Consider the following 12,328-nt stretch of genomic DNA (forward strand, 5'->3'; position numbering starts at 1 on the left):
ATGGGCTCCCCTTGGAAGACTCGAGTTGGGCTCTCCTGTGAGTAGCCTGTGATGCCAGTGGTGGCAAGGGGTGATAGGACACTGTTAGCAGCACCAAGGTGGGAGTTCAAAGGTGAAAGGGCTCAGACCCAAAGGGGAGACTCGGTTTGGAAACGAGGTGTTGGATTGGCTGCCCAGGAAAGTAGGGACTTGGCTGGGCTTCCTTCCACACTCTTTGTTCTGTCTGTCTTTTGGTCTGTGATCCTCTGGGTGTAGTGGATAGAGCCTGGGCCCGGGAATCAGAAGGTCAAGGGTTCTAATCCTGGCTACTCCACTTGTCTGCTGTGTGACCTTGGGTAAGTCACTTCACTTCTATGCCTCAGTTACCTCATCTGTAAAATGGGGATTGAGACTGTGAGCCCCAAATCAGACAGAGATTGTGTTCAACCTGATTTGCTTGTATCCACCCCAGTGCTTAGTACAGTGCCTGGCACATAAAAAGTGCTTAACAAATATCATTATTATTATTATATTCACATTTGGGTGATTATCAAGTGTGTAAAGGGTACAAATCCAAGTGCAGGAGTGACTTAGAAGGAAGTTTCCAAAACTGTAAAGCAGGGGTTCAATACCTGTTCTCCCTTGGACTTAATCTGAGCCCCATTGTGAGCCCCATAATTATAATTCTCCAACCATACAATGTCATTACATGGAGAGGCCAGCGCTTAAATGATGTTTTTAGAGAGCCAGTGCCTAACCCTCTTAACTTGTAACTACCTTAATGCTTAGTCAGTGCTTGATATTAAGCATTTAACAAATACTGATAATAATAACGATAATACTGGGGAAACCCCTTCTATACTCACTCAGTGGATTGGCTACTATTCCAGGCTGAGCGACTTCGGACCAGCCTGCACAAGGGCTCCCTGGGAAACCTGATGGGTCTCATCTCCTCGGCGGGGACGAAGTCAAATGCTCAGAGCTCATCTTCGTCTGATGTTCCGGCTCCCACCTTGGAGGAGGTCCCCTGTCATCCCCCACAAATTGCTGGAAAGATAATTTTGAGTTCTTCCTGTAGTGATTGGTAGGTCTCCGAGCCTGGCTCAGGAAATGTTCTGTGGGCTCCTAGCTATGTTTTATCACCTTTATTTCAAGTGCAGTTACCGTAGTAAAATTAGAATTACTACATTGAATAAAACTCTAGATTAACTTGGAACTATGGTGAATTTGTCTTAATGGCTGTAAGGTAGGGGAGAGATGATTGAGACTTGTGAATATGTTCTCAGTGACTGTGGTATTTGTTAAGCACTTACTATATGCCAGGCACTGTACTAAGCGCTGAGGTGGATACAAAATAATCAGTGTGGACACAGTCCCTCTCTCACATTTTGTGCATTTTGTTTAAGGAGATTGGAGAAGTGAAGTGACTTTCCAAGGTCACACAGCAGACATGAGGCAGAGCTAGGATTAGAACTCACATCCTTCTGACATCCAGGCCTGTGCTCTATCAACTAGGCCATGTTGCTTCTCATGGTGTTGATCGCCCAAGGATCAGTTCTTAATGTATCTTGGATGGTTGTTGGCAAGCTAACATCTTTTCCAAGGACTGACATGTCTCCTGGGCTTGAGGAATGGGAAGGCCATTATTTCACCCATGTCTAGCCCCACCTCGTGGCTTTGGGACTTCTGGCTCACTGGCAATCACCCTTTCCGGGGCTAAAGAGGTCCAAGGGTGCAGCATCCAGACCAAGCCCTGCCCATGTTAGATACTAGTTTACCCTTTTTGAAATTTATTTTAGTATCTTTCTCCCCCACTAAATGGCAGAGTGGATAGAGCCCGGGCCTGGGAGTCAGAAGGTCATGAGTTCTATTCCCCGCACTGCCGCTTGTCTGCTGTATGACCTTGGGCAAGATGCTTCACTTCTCTATGCTTCAGTTACCTCATCTGTAAAATGGGGATTGAGACACTGAGCCCCAGGTGGGACAGGGACTGTGTCTAACCCAATATGTTTGTATCCACCCCAGTGCTGAATTACAGTGTCTCACACATAGTAAGGGCTGAACAAATGACATAATTATTACTATGATTATTGTAAACTCCCTGAGAGCAAGGGTCATGTCTTCCCATTCTGTTCTTCCCCAAGCACTTAGTACAGTGGTCCGTACACTAGGCTCTCAATAAATACCATCAATTAGGTGGGGTAGCAGCAGAGGAGGAGGGGGAGGTGGTGGCCACAGTGTTCAGGTTTATAAAATTCTTTCCTAACTACATCCATGTCTCCCAAGGGCACTCAGCTTCTGTTTTCTCCCTTGAGATATGGCATATGTGGTTCTGTCCAACGCCACTCTCATTTGTCGGTCTGCTCCAGTTCAGAAGAGCCAAGCCCCACTATGTCAATCACATGTATTTATTAAACACTTACTGCATGCAGATCACCATACTAAGTGCTCAAGAGAGCACAGTGTAACTTGTAGACGTGTTCTCTGCCCACAAGGAGCTTCCAGTCTAGAAGACTGTATGAAGACCGCTGGGCTCTTCCTGTGTCTTCTGTCTTCCAGTTCCTGTCCTGGAGTTCCAGCTCAGAGGTCTTTGAAGTCCAGTCCTTGACCCATTGTTTAACCCCTTTTCCTTCCTATTGTTTGTGGGGCTGGTTTTTCCTTTGGGCCCAAGGGATGAGGAAGGCTTGAGGGCTGAAGGAGGAGGCTTTCAGACCTACCCCCTCATCCCAGCCAGGTGGAGCCTCTGACTTGTGTTCTCTACTTGGTCTCTGTGATTGGCTTGGGCAGTTGAATAGTAATAATAATATGGTAGCAATCATAATAATGGTATTTAATCAGCACTTACTAGGTGCTAAGCACTGAGGTAGATGCAAGGTAATCAGATTGGACACAGTCTCTGCCCCAGACAGGGCTCTCATTCTAAAAATGCTATGAGGTGTTGGTGCCTTATCTGAAGAAGTGACAATTCTTCCTCTCTAGTGCTCTCAGAAGGAGCTCCCTAAGGTACCCAGGCTGGAAAGGGAGCAGGGGCCAGAGAGCAGAGGGAACTTTAATGGCAAATGTGGGAGATTGGATGGGAAATGGAGGAAACCTTTGGAGTTAGCCAGATTCGGTACAAAAGAGCCCTAACAACAGAAACCCCCAATCCCTCAAAAACACTCCTCCAGCCTTTCTCTGAGGAGAAAAGCATGGGATGCTTTAAGGTCTTTATGTTGTCTGTAGGCAGAGGGATGGACCACTTGACCTCTCGAGGTGCCTGCTAATCCCATTATCTGGTGAATAAGTCCTTCCTCTCCACCTCCTGGAGAATGAGGCTGTGCAGACAGATGGGCTGCCACCCAACCTCCATGATTTGCTGAGAAGCTGAATGCTGCTTTTTGTGTTTTAATATGTATGATTTTTTTCTATTCTGCTCATTTTGCCTCATCCCAGTGTGAAATCCCAATAACACTCGCTGAATAAACCTGCGAACACATCACTGGGGCTAACCTGGAATTGGGAGCAGAGAGAAGGGTTTTTACACACATTTTCCTCTCTGCCGAGGCGCTCTCCTTCCACCCCCGCTTCTCATTTACGATGCTAGTACGCTCCTGTCTAAACTCCAGCCGTGGCATGTCTCCTGCCAGGTTATTTGGTAGGTAAAATGCAGGCAATAATAATGGCTCCTATGAAAACCCTCAGCTCCTCCACCACCTGCCCTGTAATTTCCAGCCCTGCCAAGCCATCGCCTGCCTTGTTTTTGATGGCCGGAAAATTGCAGGCCTGGCAGCGAGCGTTGGCCCATGTCTCCCTCCCTGCTGGCGCTGTCCCTCTGCTCCTCCTCCTCGATTCCCCCCCATGCTAACTCCAGGCAGTCCTCTTCCCCACGATGCCCTCCCGATTAGACTGTAAGCCCGTCAAATGACAGGGACTGTCTCTATCTGTTGCCGACTTGTTCATTCCAAGTGCTTAGTACAGTGCTCTGCATATAGTAAGCGCTCAATAAATACCATTGACTGACTGACTTTGATCTGAACAAGCAGCCGGTCTCCTGGGTTGCTAGTGAGGACAGTGCTAGAGGCTCCCCCACTTGCCTGTTGCGTGATCTTGGAGAAGTCACTTAACTCGTGTGGGCCTTAGTTTCCTCATCTGTAAAATGGGGCTCCAATTCCTGTTCTTTCACACGTTTACACCTGTCCCCATGTGGGACAGGGACTGTGCCCCACATGATGATCTTGTATCTACCCCAGAGCTTAATACAGTGCTTGGCATGGAGTAAGCACTTAACAAATACCACAGTTGTTGTTAGGCAAGGTCATCAAAGGCATCCCCCTGACTCCCAAGCACAATTGCTGCTAGTGTATCATGGGTGGCGTGACACCATATCATAACTACATATTCCAGGGATGGACGTTCCATCCCTTGCTGCGCCTTGGTCTCTTGCTCCAGCACATTCCAATCATCCTTGCTGGGAGTTCTTCCTTGAATCAGATGGCGATTCCTTCTTCCCGATAGCCAGGTAAGAGCGTGCGATGCTGTTCAGTCAACAGTGGAGAGTGAGAACTGGTGGTTGAGGTCCCATGATCTGTGGAAAAACCACGTGTGAGTGTTTGTGGTAATGAGAGCCATCTGGCTTGCAACCTGTCCATTCTGGTGGGCTTGACCGCTTCAGCTGATAAGCCAGTTTTGAAGTTGGGGGCAGGGAGAGTTGAGAGGGGGTGCTGATTTAGGTATTGCTGGGATCCTGCTGCTTATGGCATCCTGGCACATCTGTACCAGTGTTCTGTAGTGCGGGGTGCCTGAGAAGACTGAGGGAGGGAGCTTTCTGGTCTCAGCTGTAGATCCTGAGGGAGCTAATCCTGGATTCTGCTTTTACCCCAGCGTCTCAGCTCAGCATCTGCCTCACACTCCGCCCTGATCCGGAAGGGGAGTGTGAAGCCACTGAAGCCAGTGCAGGGCTCAGGGGGCTCCTGGAGAAACAACCTAGCATCACATGAAATCTGCATACTTCCAGAAAATGGCACCTGCAGAGCCATCCCTCTCTGCTTTGTGCCTGGAGCTGGGCTGTACTGACATGGGGACATCCTTATCCAGTGTACGTGAAGGCCATCGGCAGGCAACTCTGCTGCTCTGACAGGTTTGGTGAGAGGAGGAGGAGGCTGCCTTGTCAGGTTAACATGAGGTCATGGTAGGGGCTGCTCACTAGGGACTGGTTCTTCCCTACTTTCTGTGTGCCAGGTTTCCATGAATATGAGAGAGAGGGTGGAGAGCCCATCTTAACTGGGGGAGAGGCAGTTTGGCTGTGTAGAAAGATTTCAGTCACTCTTTCTGTTTTTCTTTGTCCCTCCCATCCTGGAAGTCCTAGTTCTTTCCCCAAGGAAAGGGAGAACTTACCTTGGCACAGTGGGGGTTCCCTACTCTTAGCTTAGGCAGAAGAGGGGAGAGGGACAGGGTTGGAAGAGTCCACTCCCTCATCTGCACCCTTGAGGAGATCAACAGTTCAAGAGATTCCTGGCTTGGTTGAATGTGCATTTGGAGATTGATAGCTCCAATTTTACTGTCTCACAGAATCCTGCTCTTCTCTGCCATTGTCTTCAGTCTCCTCAATTGTTCCCAAGCCAATAGGTTAATGTTGGATTCCTTTAAAAGAGGGGGAAAAAACCCCCTCCACTACAGAAAGATGTTTCTGGGCTCAGGGAAGAGTTTTAAGAGCTCACTCAGAGGAGCCATTGTAGCCAAAGTATCTGCAATGTAGCCTAGAGGAAAGAACCCAGATCATTTTCAAAGCCCTCCTAAAATCACATCTCCTTCAAGAGGCCTTCCCTGCCTAAGCCCTCAAATAATAATAATGTTTATGGCATACGAAGCAGCGTGGCTTAGTGGCAAGAGCATGGGCTTGGGAGTCAGAGGTTGTGGGTTCTAATCCTGGCTCCACAACTTGTCAGCTGTGTGACTTTGGGCAAGTTACTTCACTTCTCTATGCCTCAATTTTCTCATCTGTAAAATGGGGAATAAGACTGTGAGCCCATCTGGGACAACTTGATTACCTTTTATATACCCCAGAACTTAGAACAGTGCTTGGCACATAGTAAGTGCTTAAAAAATACCATTGTTGTTGTTATTATTTGCCAGGCATTGTACAAGCAAATTGAGTTGGACACAGTCCCTGTCCCACGTGAGGCTCTCAGTCTCAATCTCCATTTTACAGATGAGAGAACTGAGGCCTAGAGAAGTGAAGTATTTACAGTGCTTTCCATGTAGTTAGAGCTTAACGAGTGCCATTAAAATAGCTGCAACAAAAATACTAGTTACCGGGCTTTCTTTAATTGGAAGTGGGGTTGGAAGATGCTAGGAAGAAACAGATTAGATTCATCAACCTTTAAGGTTTTTTTGCAACCTGTCTCAACCACTGCAGACAGGTGTAACGATGCAAGGTCATGGCATTGAATACTGTACTTGGATTTTCTGTGCCTGCTTTGCCATCTGGGGAATGGAGCTATTTTGTCTTCAGGGTCAGAATTCAGGGTGGGTGTGGGTGGGTGTGGAGGGGACATGGAATCTGGCTGGAATGGGTTCAGAGCAGAGGGGAATGCCCAGAACAAATCGTGGCATATGGAATACCACTCTTCACTAAAGCGATCCACAGGACAGTTTCATTCATTTATTCATTCAGTCGTATTGAGTGCTTACTGTTTGCAGAGCACTGTACTAAGTGTTTGGGAGAGTACAATATAACAATAAACAGACACATTCCCTGCCCACAGTGAGCTTGCATTCTAGAGGAGGAGACAGACATTAATATAAATGAATAAATTACAAACGTACCTAATTGCTGTGGGGCTGGCTGGGGGGATGAAAAAAGGGAACAAATCATGGTGACCCAGAAGGGAGTGGGAGAAGAGGAAAGGTGGGCTTAGGGAAGGCCTCTTGGAGGAGATGTGCTCTCACTAAGGCTTTGAAGGAAAGGAGAGTCACTGTCTGTCAGATATGAGGAGGGAGGGCATTACAGGCCAGAGGCAGGATGTGGGCAAGACGTCAGCGGCAGGATAGATGAGAATGAGGTACAATACAGTCCTTATGCCATTTCAAAGTATATGATGGTTTCCTGAAGAGCACTGAGTGCAAACTCAACCCTCCCCCTTAGCAAATTCTTTGATTTTGATAAGTTGAAGGTGGAGAAGGGCTGAGAACTGAACTCCCCACTAGGGGAAAGAAATCTACTTTTAGACTTTGGGGATTTGTGTGACTAGGCCAAGGACTGGTGTGGAGAGAGAAGGCATATCTACTCGCCACCAACCTTTCACCCATGTCCTGCCTCTGGCCTGGAATGCCATCCCTCATCATATCTGACAGTAATAGTGATAATAATTATGGTATTTGTTAAGTGCTTATTATGTGCCAGGCACTGTGCTAAGTGCTGGGTGGATATAAGCAAATCAGGTTGGACACAGTCCCTAGCCCTTGTGGGGCTCACAATCTCAATCGCTATTTTATAAATGAGGTACCTGAGGCCCAGAGAAGTGAAGCGACTTGCCCAAGGTCACCTAGCAGACAAGTGGCAGAGTCAGGATTAGAACCCATGTCTTCCGACTCCCAGGCCCATGCTCTATCCACTACGCTATGCTGCTGTTCATGGGAGAGATGATTGCTCTCCCCACCTTCAATGTTGAAGGCACATTTCCTTCAAGAAGCCTTCCTTAACTAAGCCTTCATTTCCTCTTCTCCCACTTCATTCTGTGTCACCCTTGCACTTGGATTTGCACCCTTTCTTCCCCCTTCCCTCAGCCTCACTGCTCTTATGTGCATGCCTGGAATTTATTTATATTAATGTCTGTTTCTACCTCTTGACTGTAAACTTGTAGTGGGCAGGGAACATTTCTACCAACTCTATTATACTGTACTCTCCCAAACACTTAATAGAGTGATCTGCACACAGTAAGTGCTCGATAAATACGCTTGATCGATGTCCTCAAAGATCTGATTATCTTAAGGCGGATTTCAACTGAGAATCTCTAATTGCTCAGTTGGGAGCAATTCTAAAGATGGAGACATGATCATGTCTCCCATCTCTCTCTCTTGGCTCTTCATCCCTGTCTCTCTCTGGTCAATCTCTCTTTCTCCTTTTTGGATCAGTGTCTCTCCTGCCATACTTCTGATCTTTGTAGCTCTCTGGATGTGCCTCTGGCTGTACCTCTCATCAGATCTCTTAATATCCGGCAAATATCTCTGGGTTCGTCCCACCCTCCCAGTCACCGCCCTCTCAACCAGCCTCCTACTCAGTATAAGAGGCTACTGCTGATGTTGAACACCTTCTAGGAGAGAGTCTTGAATTAGGCTCCCAGGAGACTTATGTAAGAAACAGAACCCCCATTCCTGCCTTCAAGGAGTATAGAATCCAGTTGGAGAAACTGGAAGCAGTAGTGGTAGTTATTGAATGCCAGTAGTGCATTACACTGTACTAAATACTTGGGAAGAACAAGACAAATGAAGCAAATGATGCATTCCCTGCCCACAAAAAGCTTCCATTCTGAGGGAGACTGGCATCAAATTTTTTTTTTTAACCAACAGAAAATTCAAAATGAAATCTTGAATGTACAATTGAAGAAAAGTATATAAGTGCTGAGGAGGTGAAAGCACAAAAGATATAGAGATGATGGATAGGTTGCTATGAATGTGAGACTCTGGCAATTCATCTGGGAAGGCCCACAAACATAAGCAGGAGCCCAGACATAAAACTCAAATGAAGAACTGAGGACACGGAGGAGGGAGACAATTTAGTGTGATAGGAAGAACCGCAAAGGGACCACAGGAGTGGGTGCCGTGGGCTGTGATCTCCCAAGAAGTTATTACTCCATCTTTTTGAGGATTATTGATTATAGCCCATTAAGTGCAAGGGAAAAGGGAAAAAAAAACATGACTTGGGATTAAACTCTCCTAATGACTGATCGATGAGGAATGGGGAATTTTGTTCCCCTCACCGAGTTTCTCCCAAGAAGGAAAGCCGGCTTTTCAGTCCCATTTAGTGCACAGACACAAGGAGCTGGGAACCCTAGCAGCCTAGGGAAAGTACAAGGAAAGGAAGGCCTCACAAAGTGCTTTTATTTGCTAAAGGAGGAGAGCGGAAATAGAACTTGGTGCACTGAATTCAGGAGCTGCTCAAATACTAAACACTATTATTACATTTACTTTGACAGGAAATCACTTTAATAATATTTATCGAGTGCTTACTCTGGGCAGAGCGCTATACTAAGTGCTAGAGAGACTACAATTATTAGTAGATGATTCCTGCCCTCAAGGAGCTTACAGCCCATGCAGAGCACTGTACTAAGCACTTGGGAGAGTACAATAGACTTAGTAGTTATGATCCTTGCCCTCAAGAAGCTTGCAATCTACTGTGTGAGTAGTACTGTACTTATTATGTGGGACAGTACAATAGAATTAGGAACAATTCCTTTATTCAAACTTGGGTCTCCACAGTCAACTTGGCTAGGGAGACAGGGAAGCAGCATGGTCTAGTGGATAAAGCACAGGCCTGACAGTGAGAAGGACATGGGTTCTAATCCCGGCTCTTCCACTTGTCTGCTGTGTGACCTTGGGCAAGTCACTTAACTTCTCTGGGCCTTGGGCACTTCATTTGTAAAATGAAGATTACGACTGTGAGTTCCATGTGGGACATGGACTGAGTCCAGCCTGATTAGCCTGAATCTACCTCAGTGCTTAGTACCATGTAAATGCCTAACAAATACCATTTTTGAAAAAGAACAGGTTTCAGAGAATGGTTCAGGAGGAGAAAGATATCAAAGTGCATGTTTGTGCTGGTGGGAGTGAGGCTGAAAGGAGGAATGAGCACTGGGGTCTCTGTTTTGGCTATCTTTCTCATCTTCCAGGAGAGCAAACCTCTTGGTTGCCCTGATCATTATTATATTGGAGAAAAACCTTGTCTTCCCCGTGAGCTCTGCCACGTTGAATCACTTGGAGACTTTGGAATGGAACATTTTATGTAAGATGATCAAGCCATCGATGGGAATAAAAACCCTCTGAAGTGGCTTTCTTCCATTAGGGAAGATGCTCCCTAATTATCATTTAATTAGACAACAAAAAGCACATCAACCAGTGCTTGGTTTTAAGCACACGGGCCTGTGACATTACTGAGATTTTGCTGCCACCACTTTGCTCTTTGCCAGTTTGATTGCAAATCCCTGGCAGAAAGCCACACTCCCCTTGTGGCCTAGTGGAAAGAACAAGTGAACCAGGAGTCAGGAGACTTGGGTTCTAATCCCAGCTCTGTCATTTGCCTACTGTGTGTCCTTGGGCAAATTAACCTCTTTATGCTTCAGTTTCCTCATCTGTAAATGGAGATTAAGTGAACACCTGTTCTTCCTCCCTATTAAACTGGGAGTCCCAGTGAAACAAGGGCTGGATCTGATTCATTCATTCAGTCGTATTTATTGAATGCTTATTGTGTGCAGAGCACTGTACTAAGTGCTTGGAAAGTACAGTACAGCAATAAAGAGAGTCAATCCCTTCCCCCAGTGGGCTCACAGTCTCGGATGGGAGGGGGGGTGTGGGCGGCATCAATACAAGAAAACAGGCATCAATATAAATAAATAGAATTCTAGATACATAAATATATACTTAAATGCTGTGGGGTGGGGCGGCGGGGAAGAGCAAAGGGAGCTAGTTGAGGTGATGCAGAATGGAGGGGGAGCTGAGGAAAAGTGGCTTAATCTGGGAAGGCCTCTTGGAGGAGTTGTACCTTCAATAGGGCTTTGATTGAACAGGGGAAGAGTGATTGATGCATTTGAGAATGGAGGGCTTTCCAGGCCAGAGGTAGGACGTGGCCCAGGGGTCGATGGCGAGACAAGTGAGAAAGAGGCACAGCGGGAAGGTTAACACCAGAGGAGCAGAGGGTATGGGCTGGGATGTAGAAGGAGAGAAGGGAGTGAGGTAGGAAGGGGCAAGCTGGTGGACTGCTTTAAAATCAATAGTGAGGAGTTTTTGTTTGATACGGAGGTGGATAGGCAGCCAACTGGAGCGTTTTGAGAAGTGAAGTGACATGCCTTGATTGCACTGTATCTACCCCACGATTGTTATAGTGCTTAACATATAGTAAGCACTTAATAAAATTCTATTATTATCATTATTATGGGTTAGTGGAAGCAGAGTTAGGAGTTAGGAGTCATGGGTTCTAGTCCTGGCTCTACCACTTGCCTATGGAGTGATTTTTGAATAAGTACTTTCTCTGGGCCTTGCCCTCGTCTGTATAATGGGGACAAAAATACCTGTTCTCTCTCCTTCTTAGAGAGTGGGACAGAGTTGGTTTCTGATTTGATTATCTTTCACCTACCTCAGGAAACAGAGAAGGGACATGGGGGGAAGAAAATAATTCTTTCCTTCAGGCATCCTGTTGTCCCCATCAGGGGCAGGTTGTGAAGCAGCATGACCTAGTGGAAAGAGCCTGGGCCTGGGAGTCAGAGAACCTGGGTTCTAATCCTGCCTCTGCCACTTGCCTGTTGGGTACCCTTGGGAATGTCACTTCTCTGTGTCTCAGTTTCCTCAACTGTAAAATGGAGTTTCGATCCTGGACCTCCCTTGTATTAAGACTCTGAGTCCCATGTGGGACAGGGACTCTACTGATTAACTTGTATCTATTCCAGTGCTTAGAACAGTGCTCAACACATAGTAAGTGCTTAAGTGCCATCATTATAATGAGTAGCAGAGTGTTGACACATAGAAAGCACTTAATAAATACCATTTACCACTCAGGGTCACACCTGGAGAGTTTCCAGCACTCTACCAGTCTCGACTATGGGAGGGAGAATCAAGCAGAGGTCTACCCATTCCATTCCTAGCTTGGGCAGTGGCTAGCGAGTGGAAGGCAATCTGCTACAAGTCAAAACTCACCTGTGCTGGGCAGCAGAGGCATGGGAGAGAATCGAGGGTGGAGACTCAAGTTCACTGTAAGGAAGGAGGCAATGGTAAACTGTTTCTATATTTTTACCAAGAAAACTCTGTGGATCCACTACTAGAACGATTGCAGATAGAGGTGAGGTGTTCTGCGAGAGATGTGTCCATGGAGTCGCTATGAAGCGGAAATGACTCGACAGCATAAGGCAACAATAAATACCATTATTATTATATGGGCAAGCCGTGGGTGATGTCAAGACAGGTGAGCTGCTGTTGGGAGACTGTTGAAACGTGTCAGAGCAGGGTAATGGGGTGTTCCCCCCATGCCATTTTGTGGAAGTATGTTGAACCCGCCTGAAATGAACATTTGCCCTATCTTCGGGCTCCAGAGCCACGATGATTCAGTCACTATTTCTGAGGTGTAGAACTTGGTGGCAGCTAGATTGGTGCTGGAAATAAGTAA

General features: G+C 46.6%; 1 non-coding gene across 1 annotated transcript; it reads left to right on the forward strand.

The window, feature by feature from the left end:
• Positions 1-11,714: 11,714 nt before the first annotated feature.
• LOC114809557 lies at positions 11,715-11,852 on the forward strand. The gene has a single exon (XR_003757333.1). It is a non-coding gene; the product is annotated as a small nucleolar RNA SNORA7 (small nucleolar RNA).
• The last annotated feature ends 476 nt before the right edge of the window (positions 11,853-12,328 follow it).

This window comes from Ornithorhynchus anatinus, chromosome 2, assembly GCF_004115215.2.
Source record: "Ornithorhynchus anatinus isolate Pmale09 chromosome 2, mOrnAna1.pri.v4, whole genome shotgun sequence".
Lineage (NCBI taxonomy): Eukaryota > Metazoa > Chordata > Mammalia > Monotremata > Ornithorhynchidae > Ornithorhynchus > Ornithorhynchus anatinus.